Source organism: Sminthopsis crassicaudata, chromosome 2 (genome assembly GCF_048593235.1).
Source record: "Sminthopsis crassicaudata isolate SCR6 chromosome 2, ASM4859323v1, whole genome shotgun sequence".
NCBI lineage: Eukaryota > Metazoa > Chordata > Mammalia > Dasyuromorphia > Dasyuridae > Sminthopsis > Sminthopsis crassicaudata.
In genome coordinates, this window is record NC_133618.1 from 711,779 (window position 1) to 728,866 (window position 17,088).

Sequence of the window (17,088 nt, forward strand, 5' to 3'; positions counted from 1 at the left end):
TTCCAACAGACTTGGGATGGAATATGCCATCCACATCCAGAGGGAAAGCTATGGAAATGTGGACTGAAGCAGTCTTTTCACTTTGTTTTGCTTTTGGTTTTTCCCCTTTTGGTCTGAATTTTCTTACAGGACATGACAAGTGTGGAAATATGTTTTAAAGGATCTGTATCAGAGGGCTTGCTATCTTGAGGAGGAAAGAAATAAGGAAGGAAAAGAGAAAAAATGTGGAACAGAAAGTATTACAAAAAGGAATGTTAAAAACTATCTTTATGTTTATTTGGAAAAATGAAACACTCACTACTGAGAAATAAAAGATTATCATGAGCATTAGGTTATAAGCACCTTGAAAGCAGGGACATTGTGTGGAGTTAGGATTTAACAAATGCTCAGGACATATGTGTTTAGTGATGGTGATGATGTAAGAGAAGCCCTTGGGGTTCAGCTCTCTTTTCTCTTTTTTTATTCCTAGAAAAAGTGGAATAAAACCATAAAATTTATATCAATTACGGACATGCTAAATGTGATGCTCAGATGTATATTGGTATATTGATTTTTTTTTTTAAATTAAGTTCTATGTTGGAGGGGCTGTGGGAAAACTGGGACACTGATGCATTGTTGGTGGAGTTGTGAAAGAATCCAACCATTCTGGAGAGCAATCTGGAATTATGCCCAAAAAGTTATCAAACTGTGCATACCCTTTGACCCAGCCATACTACTACTGGGCTTATATCCCAAGGAACTACTAGAGAAGGGAAAGGGACCCGTATGTGCCAAAATGTTTGTGGCAGCCCTTTTCATAGTGGCCAGAAACTCAAAAATGAACGGATGTCCATCCATTGGAGAATGGTTGGGTAAATTATGGTATATGAAGGTTATGGAATATTATTGCTCTGTAAGAAATGACCAGCAGGATGATTTCACAGGAACTGATGCTGAGTGAAATGAGCAGAACCAGAAGATCGCTGTCCACTTCAACAACAATACTGTATGAGGATGTATTCTGATGGAAGTGGAAATCTACAACATAGAGAAGATCCAGTTAATCATTTAGTTTACTCAGTAACATATCCTTAAATAACACAAAGGTGATCTCAGTAAAACAAATTGTCTTCTGGAGTATATGTTCTAACAACATATCTGCCACTAAAAGTTTAAAGACATGATATTTTATCATTTTTTGTTAATGATGTGGGGAGAATCTATTTTGGGATGCCAAATTGTACTTTCCAGGACCTCCCTAATCTTCTCAGTTACTGAAAATTGAGTCCCCCCCCACCAACATGCCCCCATTACCTGGGAGTTTCCATTTTTGTGCTTTGTGTCTTGATGTTTGGTGGGGGGAGTTTTTTTTACACAAAATACTTCACATTTTTGCCCTGAACATCAAGAAAATATGTTTTGCAATTTGGCGACTGTTTGTTAACCCTTCCATACTCAGATCCCTTTCATGACAACCCTACAAATACGTGAAGCCAGACTTAAGTGGAGCTTCCGAGTCTTCCCTTCTCTATGATGTAAAGACATAGTGGAGAGATTTGAGATGGGTCGGAAAGACCTGAGTTCAAATTCAGCTCCCACACTTCCTGGGAAAGTCCCTAACCCCCTTTGTTTCAGTGTTGCACTTCACAGGTTGTTGTGAGGATCAGATAAGATAATGTTTGTCAAGTGCTTTGCACATTGCCTAGCACACAGTAGGTGCTCTATAAATGCTTCTTCCCTTTCTCTCCCTTCCCATTCCCAGGCCCTTCTCTACCTCTGGACTCACTGATGTCCTTCCTCAATAACCCTCCAGATAGCTCTGATCAGGAGGCAGCATAATGGAACAAATGGGCTTCTAGATCCCACCTCCTTGCAAGGTGTGCGACATCTCCCAAACTCTCCTGGCTGGATGGGCTACTTTCCCCTCTATTGACCTTTATGCTACTACTCTCTCTCCTGTTTCCCAACTCTTATTTCTGGACATTTTATTAACTTATTTAATGTGGATATGCTCATGTGCACTTACCTTCTTAATACACAATGTTTTCCCAGTATTTTTAAAGTATTTTTAAAAGATTCTCCAAATTAAATCCCTATTGATTTTACTTTTAAATCTTTTTATTTATTTTAAATTTAAATGCAAAATAGGAAAAAAATATTGTCATGTACACAGCAGAATATAAGATTCAAAAGATAAGACATAAATCTCCATTTCAAGCAAACCTAAATAATAAATACTAGACATGTTCAGATCTGTCCGACTTTTCTTGGCTTCCTTGTAGGTTTTCTTTTGGTTTTTTGCTGTGTAGTTTTTTTACTCTTTTTATTTTTAAAAATATTTCTCTTGAAATATCTGGCATAGTAAGGCTGCACAGTTGTTGGAGCGTCAGGCTTGAAGTCAAAAAGCCTTGAGTTCACATTCTGTCTCAAACACTGGGGTCATGATCTCCCTCAGTCCATGTCCTCACTTGCAGAAATGGGCTAGTATATGTAAGTCTCTGCAAAACTTAAAATGCTGAACAAATGCTTACTATTATTAAATGTTATTAAAATGGGAATAAAATGGCACCTACACTTGGCGGGCAGCAACTCAGGTAAGAGACATCAAGAAAGCTCTACATGAATGCTAGCTGGGACTATCAGCAGTATCATCATTACCATCAGTAATAATACATATATAATAATAAACACATATTATTACCCCTACCCAGAGCTAGTCAGAGCTAGTTTAGTGGTTCCTCTCACTAAGTTCCATGACAGCCTCCTCACTTCATGGCCTGTGCTGTTCTTTCTTGTGCCCAAAGCACTTTGGGCAATTGCATTTAGCCATTGGAGGACAAGGTTCCATCTTTTTTTCTGTGAACTTCTGTATACCTCAATGGCCCTTCTTCCTGCTCTCACATAGGCTCTGCTGATGGTGTGTAAATACAGACAACCTTCTCTCTCCATCCTTTTTAGACCAAACCCTATTGATGAGGTAGGTGAAACATTGTGAGAGGTTGTTTATAGGCCAGGAAGACCTGGGTTCAAGCCTCTGACACGATCTGGATCCGTGCTCCTGGACAATCACTTCATGTCTTAGGGATGTAGGCAGCTTGGTCAGACTGCATAGTTCAGAGAAAGGGTTGCTCTGCATTGATGTAGGGGCTTCCTCTCCCTGATGCTCCCTACGGAGCCACAGGCCCAATGCAAAACCTTGGGCAAGTCCATCTTTAAGACGGGCCTAGACCAGTCACTACCTGGGGCAGATTGAAATCATCCATTTCATTGAGTATTGGGAGATAAGGAGAGGAAAGAGAGAGGAGGACAAAGAGGAGAAGGAGGAAGAAGAAGAAGAGTAGGAAAAGAGAAAAAAGAGGAGGGAAAGAGAAAAACAAAAATCAGGAGAAGAAACCAAAGGGGAGGAGAGTGCAGAGGAGAAAAAAGAGGGGATGAGGGAAAGGAGAGAGGGATGAAAAGGAGAAGAGAGGAATGGAGTAAAAGAGGAAGAAGAAGAGAAGGAAGAGAAAAAAGGAGAGGGAGTAAAAGGAAGAAGAGAAGGAGGAGAAAGAGAAGAAAGAAAGGGGGGAGGAAAAGAAGGGAAGAAGAGGAGAAAAAGAAAAAGGAGATGGAGGGGGGAGAAGTTGGTCCAGCCATGGAGATACAAAGGGAAGAACAGCTGAGATTCTCCACTGATAGTGTTGGAGCTGCCAACATAAACGCAGCATCTTCTATTTTTAAACCCGAATATTTAAATTTCTTCTCCTAGACTAGAACTGGGCACTGGTAGAAACTGTTTCCCCAAAGGAGAAGGGTCAAGCTGCCATTCAGAAGCAAAGCCAGCCCTGCCCACTAGCGGCCTGGTTGGGTTCTGCAGCAGGTGCAGGCCAGAGGAAGTGAAGGTGAAGGACGGCTCAGACGCTGCATCCAGAGAAGTTTCAGCTTCTGGGCCAGTGGACCAGACAAAGCGAGCTCCTGGGTGAAGGTGGGAAACTCTCCTTAGGACAGGCTGGGTTTTGCTGTTGTTTTGACTCTGGTTTTTAAATAATGGCGATTTTCTTTTCAAATGATGTTTTCTGGAAAGAAAAATTCCTTCTGGTTTTCACTTTGAATTTATTTCTCCTTAATTCTCTTTTTCAAGCTTTTTCTCTCTCTTCAATTCAGCAGTTTCTTTCTAGGTTAGATTTCCCTCCTGAAGGCAATTAGCTCATCTCACTCTGGAGTTCTGCCTTCAGAATTTAAGCCCACCAAGGATCAGAGTAAATGATCAGTTCTCTCCTTCTTCAGCCCTGGAGACCGCTGGTTCCTGCCGCCCGTTTACAGCCTCTGTCAGTGACTCTGTGGCCTGTTACACCACGATTTGTCATCACTCTTCTCCCATCTGCTCAAGATCTGCTTTGGAGAGATTGCTGCCATGTTTCTGCCCCCTCAGCCTGGGGCAGAGCTTCTCCATTGCCCTTTATGGCACCTCGAGCTACTAAAAATTAGGTTCCCCCAGGGGGGCCTGGGTGCTCCTTCCCTTCACTGGCGGCCTTCAAGCAAGAGCAGATATCACAAGGTCACGCTACCTGGAAGAGTGAGAGTGGCCGCTTACTCCAATTTCACTTGAGAAAGAAGATCCTCGGGTTAGCGGAGCATTGATTGTCAGGGGCCATATTCTTTTTGAAAGTTCTCAAAATCACTGAGAAGCAGAGAAAAATACAAATTAAACCAAATATAAAGTTCCACCCCTCAGACGGGCAAAGGCACAAAAATGAAGGGGCTGTTAGAAAAGACATTTCTGCTGGGGACGCGGTTTAGGCATTCTCTGACCTGGTGATATCGCTGCAAGATCCAAAATAATCAAAGACAAAGGAAGAGAATCCATCTATTAAGTGCTGGAGTTTGGCCCTTGCCTAGGCCGCTGATGATACCGTCCACACCAGAAGATGCTGGGGATGGGCTTTGGGCCTGGGGAACTGACCCACCCATGAGTGACCAGTCTTTGCAGCCTCTTCTTCAGCTGCTTAGCCAGAACGGTCCTGCACCTTGTAAAATGCCTTGTGACAGCCATCAGGGCTTTTGCTGCATTTGTGTCTTAAAGCGTGGGATCTCGGTGACAAAAAGACAAGCAGGAAATCATTCCTCATCTCAAGGAGATAAAGACAATTAGGTTTATTAATTAATCAGTGTCCCTTGCTGAATCCTCATCCAAGTCACACCCACTTACCAGGTCTTCCAGAGGGGTTTGTCCTTTGCCTTCTTCTCTTCTCCCTCCACATTACTTCACCTGGGAGTTGCTGGTAATAATTCTCAGATCTCTGTATCTTCTCTGCTCGTCTCACATCTCCACTGCAAACATCTGGAACTGGATGTCAGAGACATCTTAAAGTGAATATATCCCCAAATGAACTCTTTCTCTTTCCCCCCATCTCTGCTCCCACCACTCAGATCTCCGGACTCCAGCTTCTGCACCATCCTAGCTGCAGTCAAAGAACTCTTCACACGGACCCTATTCAAATATCTGTATATTTCTAGCTAGCTATATTCCCTCATCTCCTGCTTTAATGATCACGTTAAAAAAGGAAACTAGATTAGAAATCATGAAAAAAAGGAAACTAGGTTAGTCACCTATTTTTTTAATTTTATAATTATAAATTTTTGACAGTAATATATGCATGAGTAATTTTTTATGACATTATCCCTTGTATTCATTTTTCCAGATTTTCCCCTCCCTCCCTCTACTCCCTCCCCTAGATGACAGGCGATCCCATACATTTTACATGTGTTACAGTATAACCTAGATGCAATATATGTGGTTAGTCACCTATTCTTGTGGAGAGCGTTCTGACTCTTTAAATCAGCCACAAGCAGCTGCTATTCATCTGACTTTGTGACCTCAGGTGGAGTTTTCTTGGTCAGGATGCTGAGCGGTTTGCCATTTTCTCTCCAGTTCATTTTACAGATAAGAAAATAGAAGCAAACAGGGCTAAGTGACTTGCCCAGAATCACACAGCTAAGAAGTGTCTGCAGCTGGATTTGCACTCAGGTCTTCTGACTCTGGTCAGAGTGCTCTATGCACTGCATCTTCCAGCTGTCCTGAGCATTTACTAAAAACCTATTCTGTGCCTGGCATGGGAAGCTAAGTGGAACTGTGGTTAGAGCCCCCAGCATGGATTCAGGAAGACTCAAATTAAAAACAAAAAAAAGCAAAAAACCAAAAACCAACCCTCAAATTAAAATCCAACCTCAAGACACTTCCTAGCTGTGTAATCCTGGGCAAGTCATCTACTCGGGTTTCCCTCACTTCCCTTATCTATAAAATGAACTGGAGAAGGAAATGATAAACCATTTCAGTATTTCTACCAAAAAAACTTCAAATTAGGTCATGAAGGGTCAGATGCAACTGAAGACAACGGAACAACAATAAATTGTTAGGTGACTAATTTTGGCAGAAAGAGAGCTCCCTGCTCCTCCACCCCATTTCTCTGTACCACTGGGAATTGTTTCCCGTACTATTCATCTATTAAAATTTTCTATCAAAATTGTCTGCCTTCTTCTTCCCTGACCTTGACCAAATAGACTCCATTCATCAATCAGTTTATCTGCCCTGGCTATATTTATGACTTGTGTCTACACCTGTAATGAAAAATCGTCCTCATTCTCTGATTGTTCCTAAATGGTACTATTTAAGGGTTTTTATTTCCTCTCCTGTTAACCTGGACAGTTTACATTTTTGTAAATATTCTTCCATTTCTGTTAGATTGTCAGACTTGCTGCCATAGAATTGGGCAAAATATTGCTTTAATTTCTTTTTCATTGGTGGTAGGCTCCACCCTTTTATTTTTGACGCTAGTGATTTTTTCTCCCTTTTTTTAATCAAATTAAGCAAAGGTTTATTTATTTTATTAGTTTCTTTCATAAAACCAATTCTTAGTTTTGTTTATTAGTTCAATAGCTTTTTTGGTTACTTTTTTATTAATCTCTCTTTGAGTTTCAAAATCTTCTGATTTGGTATTTAATTGGGGTTTTTAAATTTGTTCTTTTCCTAACTTTTTAAGTTGCATGCCTAATTCATTGATTTCCTCTTTCTCTATTTTGTTTATGTAGCTATTTAGATATATAAAATTTCCCCTAAGAACTGATTTGGCTGAATCCCATAGGTTTTGGTATATTATCTCATTATTGTCTTCTTGGATAAAATTATGGATTATTTCAGGGATTTGTTGTTTGACCCACTTGTCTTTAGAACTAGATAATTTAATTTCCAATTGGTTTTTAGTCTATTTTTCCCTAGTCCTTTATCAGATATAATTTTTATTGCACTATGGTCTGAAAAGGAAGCATTTACTATTTCTATCTTTTTGCATTTGTGAGGTTTTAATGCCCTAATACAAGTCGTTTTTTGTGTAATTGTCATGTAATGCCAAGAAAAAAGTGTATTATTTTCTGTGCCTATTCAATTTTCTCCAGAAGTCTGTCATATCTAGGTTTTCTAGGATCCTATTAGCCCCCCTAGTTTCTTTCTTGTTTATTTTGTGGCTACATTTGTCTGACTCCCAGAGGGGAATCCCGACTGTTGCTTTGATATTTGAATTTTTCTTGTCTGGCATCTTGTAGTATTTTTTTTCCTTGAGACTGTAGTTTTGGAGTTTTGCAACAATGTTCATTGGGGTTTTTCTTGTGGGATCTAAATGATCCATAGATTCTTTCAGTGAGTATTTTCCCCGGTGTTTCTAGAATATCACGGCAGTTTTCCTTAATGACTTCTTATAGACTGTTATCCAGGCTCTTTGTTGGTTGTGGCCTTCAGGTAGGCCAATAATTTTTAATTGATTTCTTCTGGATCTATTTTTCACATCATCTGTTTTCCAATGAGGTATTTCACATTTTCTTCCATTTTTTTTATTCTTTTTAGTTTGATTCCTGCTGTCTCACAGTCATTAGCTTCCATTTGCCCTGTTCTGATTTTTAATGTGTGCTTTTCTTTATCTTTTTTTAAAATTAATTTTATAATTATAAAATTTTTTGACAGTATATATGCATGAGTAATTTTTTTATAACATTATCTCTTGTATTCATTTTTCCAAATTTTCCCCTCCCTCCCTCTACTCCCTCCCCTAGATGACAGGCAATCCCATACATTTTACATGTGTTACAATGTGTAAATCCAATGTTCTTGTTGCACGTTAAGTATTAGATTCCGAAGGTATAAGTAACCTGGGTAGAAAGACGTAGTGCTAACAATTTACATTCACTTCCCAGTGTTCCTTCTCTGGGTGTAGTTGTTTCTGTCCATCATTGATCAGCTGGAAGTGAGTTGGATCTTCTTTATGTTGAAGATTTCCACTTCCATCAGAATACATCCTCATACAGTATTGTTGTTGAAGTGTATAATGATCTTCTGGTTCTGCTCATTTCACTCAGCATCAGTTGATGTAAGTCTCTCCAAGCCTCTCTGTATTCCTCCTGCTGGTCATTTCTTACAGAGCAATAATATTCCATAACCTTCATATACCACAATCTACCCAACCATTCTCCAACTGATGGACATCCATTCATTTTCCAGTTTCTAGCTACAACAAAAAGAGCTGCCACAAACATTTTGGCACATACAGGTCCCTTTCCGCTCTTTAGTATTTCTTTGGGATATAATCCCAATAACAGCAATGCTGGGTCAAAGGGTATGCCAGTTTGATAACTTTTTGGGCATAATTCCAAATTGCTCTCCAGAATGGCTGGATTCTTTCACAACTCCACCAGCAATGTATCAGTGTCCCAGTTTTCCCACATCCCCTCCAACATTCATCATTATTTGTTCCTGTCATCTTAGCCAATCTGACAGGTGTGTAGTGGTATCTCAGAGTGGTCTTAATTTGCATTTCTCTGATCAGTAGTGATTTGGAACACTCTTTCATGTGAGTGGATATAGTTTCAATTTCTTCATCTGAGAATTGTCGGTTCATATCCTTTGATCATTTATCAATTGGAGAATGGTTTGATTTCTTATAAATTAGGGTCAATTCTCTATATATTTTGGAAATGAGACCTTTGTCAGAACCTCTAACTGTAAAACTATTTTCCCAATTTGTTACTTCCCTTCTAATCTTGTTTGCATTAATTTTATTTGTACAGAAACTTTTTAGTTTGATGTAATCAAAATCTTCTATTTTGTGATCAATAATGATCTCTAGTTCTCCTCTGGTCATAAATTCCTTCCTCCTCCACAGGTCTGAGAGGTAGACTATTCTCTGTTCCTCTAATCTATTTATGATCTCATTCTTTATGCCTAAGTCATGGACCCATTTTGATCTTATCTTAGTATATGGTGTTAAGTGTGGGTCCATATCTAATTTCTGCCATACTAATTTCCAGTTTTCCCAACAGTTTTTTCCAAATAATGAATTTTTATCCCTAATGTTGGGATCTTTGGGTTTGTCAAAGATTAGATTGCTATAGATGTATCCTTTTTTGTCCTTTGTACCTAATCTGTTCCACTGATCGACTGGTCTATTTCTTAGCCAATACCTAATGGTTTTGGTGACTGCTGCTATATAATATAGCTTTAGATCAGGTACACTTAGACCACCTTCCTCTGACTTTTTTTTCATTAATTCCCTTGAAATTCTCGACCTTTTGTTCTTCCATATGAATTTTGTTGTTATTTTTTCTAGGTCATTAAAAGAGTTTCCTGGGAGTCTGATTGGTATAGCACTAAATAAATAGATTAGTTTGGGGAGTATTGTCATCTTTATTATATTCTCTCGACCTATCCAAGAGCACTGAATGTCTTTCCAATTATTTAAATCTGACTTTATTTTTGTGGCAAGTGTTTTGTAATTTTTCTCATATAATTCCTGACTTTTCTTTGGTAGATGGATTCCCAAATACTTTATACTCTCAACATTTGTTTGGAATGGAATTTCTCTTTGTATCTCTTGCTGTTGCATTTTGTTGGTAATATATAAAAATGCTGAGGATTTATGTGAATTTATTTTGTATCCTGCAACTTTGCTAAAGTTGTGAATTATTTCTAATAACTTTTTATTAGAATCTCTGGGGTTTTCTAAGTATACCATCATATCAACTGCAAAGAGTGTAATTATCTTTTTAGTCTCTTTTTCCATTTGGTTTATTCTACTTTTTTTCCTTTCAGACAGTTTTTTTCCCATCCTTTTCCAAACTGTTGATTTTCTCATGCATACCTTTCATTTCTCTTCTCATTTTTCTTCTACCTCTCTCTCGTATTTGCCTTTTGAAGTCTTTTAGGAACATTGCCAAGAAGCTTTTTTATGTTTGAGACCAATTTTATCTTACTCTTTGAGATTTCCTTTGTAGACATTCTGTCCTTGTCTGAGTTTGTGTTTTGGTTTGCCCTGTCACCATTAACAGCTTTCTATGGTCAAGATTCTTTTCTGTTTTGTTTTTTTTTTTTTTTGCTTATTTCTTTCCTTTTCTTTTGGTATTTCCTCTCTCTCTCTCTCTCTCTCCCTCCCTCTCCCTCCTTCTCTCTCTCTCTCTCTCTCTCTCTCTCTCTCTCTCTCTCTCTCTCTCTCTCTCTCTCTCTCTCTCTCTCTCTCTCTCTCTCTGTCTCTGTCTCTCTCTCTTTTTTTTTTTTTTTTTTTAACTTTAACTGCGGTAAAGGTGGTGCTGTCCCAAACTTCCTGTGAAGCTCAGAGCCTTGGCTTTGAGCATAGGGGCCCCTCATATTTTCAGGGGTAGCTTTGCCTGGTTTCCTAGAGTTTGCCTTCTGAGCTGGGACGGAAGCTGCTCCCCTGATTTGCTCCTCTACTGAGGGTCCATGGTGGGATACTGGCTTTCCATTCAGGACAAAGGCTCTGAAGAAGTCTCCCACCACCCCCCCATTCAAATTCTTTGTCTCTGGAACCCCATTTCTCGCTTCCTAAGTTTCTCTACATGCACGTAGCATCACAGAACCTAGCCCCCTGCTGCCTGCTCCTTGAGAGGAGTCAGCAGACAGCGGGATTTTTCTCTCCTCTTCCTCGCTGTCTCTCACCATTATCCTCACCAAAACAAACTATTGCCAAACCCTGTGTAAGAGTTAATAACCCCTCTCCAAACCCCCGCTACTTTCCTCTGAGCCTGCCATCCCGCTGGTGCAGACCCTCACCTTAAACCTGGACTTGCAATAAAAATTGGGGATCTGCCCAGTGTGGTCTCTCTCCATTCTATTACATTCTCCACTTAGCCACCAAAGAAGAGGTCTGGCCACCCCACCCACCTACTCAATAACCTCCAGTGGCTTCCCACTGCCTTCAGGATCAAATACAAAGTCCTCTACTTAAAATGCAAAGTCCTTCAAAATCTGGTCTCCTTCTGCCTTTCTGGTCTTCTTAAAGGCTATTGCTCCAAACACAGGCTTTGCTCCAGAGACACTGGATTATTCTATGAAAAGACACTCCAGCTCTGGCTCTGGGTATTTGCTCTGCGCCCCCCACCCACCCCATGCTTCTCCTGACTCATTTCTGCCTCCTGGATTTCCCCGACTTTAAGCCACTCCTAAAATCCAGTCTTTTCTAGGAAGTTTTTTTCCCAACCTCCTAATTCTTAAGTCTCCTTTATTTCTTACTTATCCTGTGTGCACATACTTTCCTGATGTCTCCTCCACTGGCCTGTGAAGGAACCCAAAGTCCAAACCTCATTCACCGACCTCATCTTCTCAGGTAGCGCTTCCCTTCCCAAGCCAATATTTTCTTCGGGGGCAGGAGTGAGAATGGCGCAGGCTGGGTCTTTGGTCCCCTGGAGAATGGCTGTTGACCCCACTTGTATGCTCCTTCTAGCAGGACCGTCTGTGCGTCTCCAGGAACGCCAGGGGCCCTCCAGCAGGTGTTGCAGAGGCTTGTGAGGTTCCTGGACCAGACAGTCTGCTTCAGAGCCCCTAAGCAAGGACTCCCTGATCAGCTGCTGCTGCTGCTTTTGGGTGTGGGTAACGTATCACCTGACAGCTTCTCTGGAAGACAAACCACTGCTCTTCAGAGCACCCGCCTCCCCCTAATCCAAGTCACAAAGTGCACTGGGATAGGCACTGCAGAGAGATACACAAAGGGAAAGGGAAAATAATCCCGTCCTGAAGAAGCTTACTTTCTGCAGGGGGGAAACGACACATAAAGGGAACTGGAAAGTGAGGAGTGTGGCAGCAGAAGGGAAAGTGTCTACCGGGAGGTTCGCAGTGAAGCCCAGAGTCGGAAGCAGCGGGAAATGAAGGAGAGAGCAGCTGTGCAGGGCGGGAAAGGCCCTCTCAGGGTGGGAGCTCAGCCAGAGCGTGCTGGACAGACCTGGAGCGAGCCTCAAGTCTGTTTTTAGCTCTGCATGTACAGCTGCCCTTTTCTCTCTGTGCTCCTGTCTACTTCCACTCTCCGTTTCTGTCTTCTTTGGAAAGATTTCATCGTTCCCAACCATCTGGAGCATGGGGAAGCAGAAGCTGAAGTCCTTCAGCTTCTCTTCTAGGAGAATGGTCAGCCCCAAAATGATTTGGCTGTTGCAGAAATACCGAATCTCTGCTCGATGCAAATCAGTGCAAATTCCCTGTTCTTCCCACTGAGAGAGATTTCAGTCTTATTTTTTAACTGGCTCTTTTCTCCTCATCCCTACACCCCGGGTTAGAACTTTTATAGCACATTGATCTTTTGCTAACAATGACAACCTCAAACAGCTTATTGTTTTTACTTAAGAATTCTGCAGTCACAAGCCACCTTTTCCAAAACCAACCTCCTACCCATTTCATCAACTGATCCCACCCACTCAGCCTCTCCATCAGTTTGCTGCACCCTCCGAATATTCCACCTACCTTTTCTTACCTTGCTGCTGCCTTGTTTTGTCAGTTCCTTTCTTTCTTTTTTTTCTTGAGTCATTTCTTCACAATCTTGTTCATTAATCTTTCAAAAGAAGTCTTTGTTACTTCTCCCTGAGTCTCCTTTTCCTTCCACCTTCTCTCATGGAAGCCAGAAAAATACTTTAGACCCCAAAATTGTCCTCCTTCAAACTTCCTGAAATTTCTCCTTTCATCTGAATCTGTTCACCAATCCAAACCACTGTAAATTCTCTCCTTTTAGAGCTCAAGTCCTTTCTCCTTCTCTGACCATCTCCCACATAAATCAGATTTTTCTCTTCTTACCCATTCATACCAACTCTCCTTTGCCCATTTTTGTCCTCCCATTTCTATCTCAAAGGATGTTTTCCTTGGGAGATAGAGCTGAAAGAGGAAAGAATATTTTTTTTTCTCTGTGGCCAGGGATCAATATCTGATTTGTCTAAAGCAATGGTCCTTGATCCCCCCCTTTCACCAATAAAGTGGATTTTTTTGGTAGCACATGATCTGGGCAAACCCTGATTCATGTCAGAAAGTGGAATCCTTTGAACAAGATTAAAAAGCGGGCAGCTTATTTCCTCAGAGTGTATGAGAACCCCCGAGGGGCTGAGACTTTGTGTAGCTGTATGTAATCCTTGCTTCTCTGGCCCCCATTGCCTGAAGGATGTTACATTTCACCCTTTCCTCAGAGTTCTCTGCTACCCCTAAGGAGGCTTGAGAGTGTCCAGGCTCTCTGAAAATAGACCTAGCCTCCACTGATGGTTCAAGAGCGTGAACCCCAATTTCTTTTAACCACTTGTACAGAGCAGTTTGTGTGGAGGAATGTTTGCTTCAAAAGGCATAAGTACCAACATGCAAACCTACTCTCCACTATGTGGGACTTAATCCTTCCACCCCCATTTGTCCGGCTCACCCTCTCAGAAATAATGACATGCATCTCCTCTGGCCCATTTCTTTCTTTCTTTCTTTCTTTTTAAATAGCTTTTTATTTACCAGATACATGCATGGGTACTTTCTCAGCAAAATCTTTTGTTCCAACTTTTCCCCTCCTTCCCCCCATCCCCTCCCCCAGATGGCAGGTTGACCAATACATGTTAAATACACTATATGTATACATGTCCAAACAGCTATTTTGCTGTACCAGAAGAATTGGACTTTGAAATAGTGTACAATTAGCCTGAGAAGGAAATCAAAAATGCAGGCGGGCAAAAATGGGATTGGGAATTCTATGTAGTGGTTCGCACTCATTTCTCTGGCCCCATTTCTTAAAATCAGAGCAAATGGGGCGCAGACGCTCCCTGAACCCCGCAGTGAGGGGTCAGCACAGAGGAAAGCACAGGAGGCAGAGCCTGGCCATTCTGCAGAGAAGGACTTTTCTGACCCAGAAGGCTGCAAGAGGAGCCTGTCTCCAGCGGTGTAGGGGAGGGTACCCGATGCATCCTAGTTAGGGGATCTGTGCAGGCTCCAAGCCCCATTGCATAGACTTTGTAGGTAGAGTATTCTGCCTATGGGCCCCTAGTGCACAGAGCCCCGAACCTTCAGCCCTGAGACCAAATGTAGCTCAGACAGCTGCGTGACCCTGCACAAGTCACTTCACCCTGTGTGCCTCAATTTCCTCATCAGCAAAATGAGCTGGAGAAGGAAATGGCCAACCCGTCCAGGATCTCTTCTGAGAAAACTCCAAATGGGGTCACAAAGAGTCTGACACTCCTGAAAAATATATGTCTATTTTATATGTGTTTTCTCACACTATAGATTGCAAGCTCACTGAAAACAGGGATCGTTTCACTGTTGCGTCTGTATTTCCTTTGCCCAGAACAGGGCCAGTCACTGACTGATGGACAGAAGAATGGGAGGATGGGTAATGGAGGATGGATGGAGATGGAGCATCCCCAGGAAACCCCGAGAAGGTACAGTGGGCCTAAGCAGGGTGAAGGCACATTGCTCTGGAAACATTAGAGCATCAGGAATTGTTGGGGAAGAGATGATGTGGCCCCCCAAGAAGCAGAGTGCATTGTGTGCAGGTGTGTGTGTCTTGGGGGTCCAGGTTACAGCCAGGCAGCCAAGGCTTCTTCCCCAAGAACCAGGTTGACGAGGTGAGCACAGGTAGCCCATGGAAGGGGCAGAACTCGAGCAGGAATTCTAAAAATCCTTTAATGGGCCCAAGGGTTCATGGCTCCAACCAAGATGCTTCTGGTGAGCTCATCGGCTTCCTCATCACTGAACTTTCCATCCGTGATTGGGCCCTTGGGAGTCTCAGCCCCAGGATCCCTAGACTGCCGCGCATCTCATTAGTGACTTGGCGTTAATTAGGCGAGGGCCTTGGCTTCTCATTAGCACAGCTAGTTAGTCTTGAAGCCTTGGGGATGATGGAGGAAACTGGGGAGCCGCCTCTGTCTGGGGCCCAATATGTTTCTTTATTTGCTGAACAGCTTCCAGAGAATGGAAAACCAGCAACTCCCACCGCAGACCTACTTTTACACTTTTCCCTTAGGAAACTGAAACTTCTGCTCTGGGTTCTCTTTGCCCTAATCTAGAGCAAATCCCAAGGAATCCTGTCCAATCAGCTGAAAACGCGTCTCTCCTCCCCTTCGTTCCCCCCCCCCAGACTCTCCATACAAGGAGCAGTTCCCCGTTCCAGCTTTCTGATGGCACAGACACAGGACCCTTCCCCAGCCTCGTCACCCACCTGGGGTGACTTATCAATGTCCTGCCCAGAATAAGGTGCCCAGAACTCCAACAATCCATTGCTTGACTGGTCGCCATTCGCCACTCCTGATTGCACCAGGCTTGAGTTTACTAAAAGCTCCCTGGTTGTGTAAGAGAATATCCCATTAGCCTTTGACATGGGCTGTGAAGGAGATGATTTGGGCCCAAGGATGAGGGAGGGAGGGAGAGAAGAGCATGCATTGGAGCTTACCAGGCGCTCACCTGTCCTTGCCAGGGCTCTCTCTAGTGCATCCCTGCCATACTGCACTTCCTGCCCCTCGCTGTGTTCCTCCAGCCCCCAATGTCTGATCCTACCCTTATTCCTGGAGCTTCACAGGACACAAAATCACCACCTGACATGAGGCTAGATCTCCATGGAGATCGCCAAATCACTTGTCTCCCTAATCTACCTCCTCAACCCCAGGAAGAACCATCCTGACCAATGCCATCCTCTGGAATCCCTTAGGTCCTAAGATCAATTATGCTTTGCCAAACCCCAAATCTGGGTTGCTTCTGTCATCCGTCCCCCTCCCTCCTAGTGTATGCTGCTGAACAAAGTTACAGAAGTTACGGACCTGCACGGAATAGGCACATTATAAATTTAAGTTACATCATGTCAATTGGGTTCTCCTTGCAACAAGGCAATCCTTTGACACCTCCCTAATCAGTTAGATATCCTTCTCACTACAATGAATATTTCAAAGCATTTCATCCCTTATCAAACCTCCTACTCCATCTCTCCCCTAACTTCCCAACTGGGTACAATGCCTCATATTTCATCCCTAAAATTAATATCATTTTCCAAGAGCACTTTCTTCTTACTTCTTTATTTTAAATCAAACATCTTCCCCCATTCTCTCCTCCTTTACTCCTTTCTTGGATAAAAAGTTAGCTCCCTTGCTCCCAAATTGAATAAAGTGAACTGTGAAAGCTGTCTCAAAAGATGGGGACAGTGTTCTAAAATTGAGTGAGGGTCGGCTGTGCCCCAGGCCCCAAGTTTTTTTTTTCTCCAGAGATCACATGGTTTACAAGGAGTGGGACCACATGGCCCTTTTCCTTGTGAGACTAAGTTGGGACCTCCTTGGCATTGAAACTCCTACATAAGGTAATTTAGAAATCCTAAAGATCCAGTTAGGTCAGAAGTTTTTCCTCATTTATGACTTAGAATGGGAAGCCATTTCTCCTGGCTAATCAGGGCAAAGATCCAGCTTATAGAGAATAATAGCCCAGACCCCACATAATCCTGATCTGTCCATTGTGCCTTGCCGTCTGTTGGGAGGGAGACGCCCTTTCTCTCCTGATCATAATAAAATTCCTTTATACTTTTACTTTGAGAAAGCTCCTTCATTTATTTGAGCCAGTGGTTTCCCCACACACACACAATTTGTGGGGGTTTGTCCGGGATCAAGTGACCTGGTGAGTGGGCAGGGTCTCGAGAGTGAACAGGATGGCCCTCTGCCTTGCTTTAGGTAGCCTGTGAACTTCTGAGACCTTCCCTGCTTCTAAGGTCAAGTGATCCAAAGAGAAGAGATTCAAGGCAAAAGGAAAGTCATTAAATCTGAGGCAAATCCCTAGTAGTTGGAATTAGATGGCAATAAGAATTGTCCCCAGAA

The 17,088-nt window shown here is 42.3% G+C and overlaps 1 long non-coding RNA gene across 4 annotated transcripts; it reads right to left on the bottom strand.

Moving 5' to 3' along the window:
• On the bottom strand, positions 1–12,690 carry LOC141553879 (uncharacterized). Of its 4 annotated transcripts, XR_012485705.1 has the most exons (4): positions 11,609–12,690; positions 5,168–5,305; positions 4,771–5,049; positions 1,049–4,639 (listed from the first exon to the last, which is right to left on the bottom strand). It is a non-coding gene; the product is annotated as an uncharacterized LOC141553879 (long non-coding RNA). The 4 variants fall into 4 exon arrangements; XR_012485703.1 differs by lacking the exons at positions 1,049–4,639; positions 4,771–5,049 and adding an exon at positions 1–1,017 and having other exon boundaries at positions 11,609–12,683; XR_012485704.1 differs by having other exon boundaries at positions 1,049–5,049; positions 11,547–12,690.
• Positions 12,691–17,088: the final 4,398 nt, after the last annotated feature.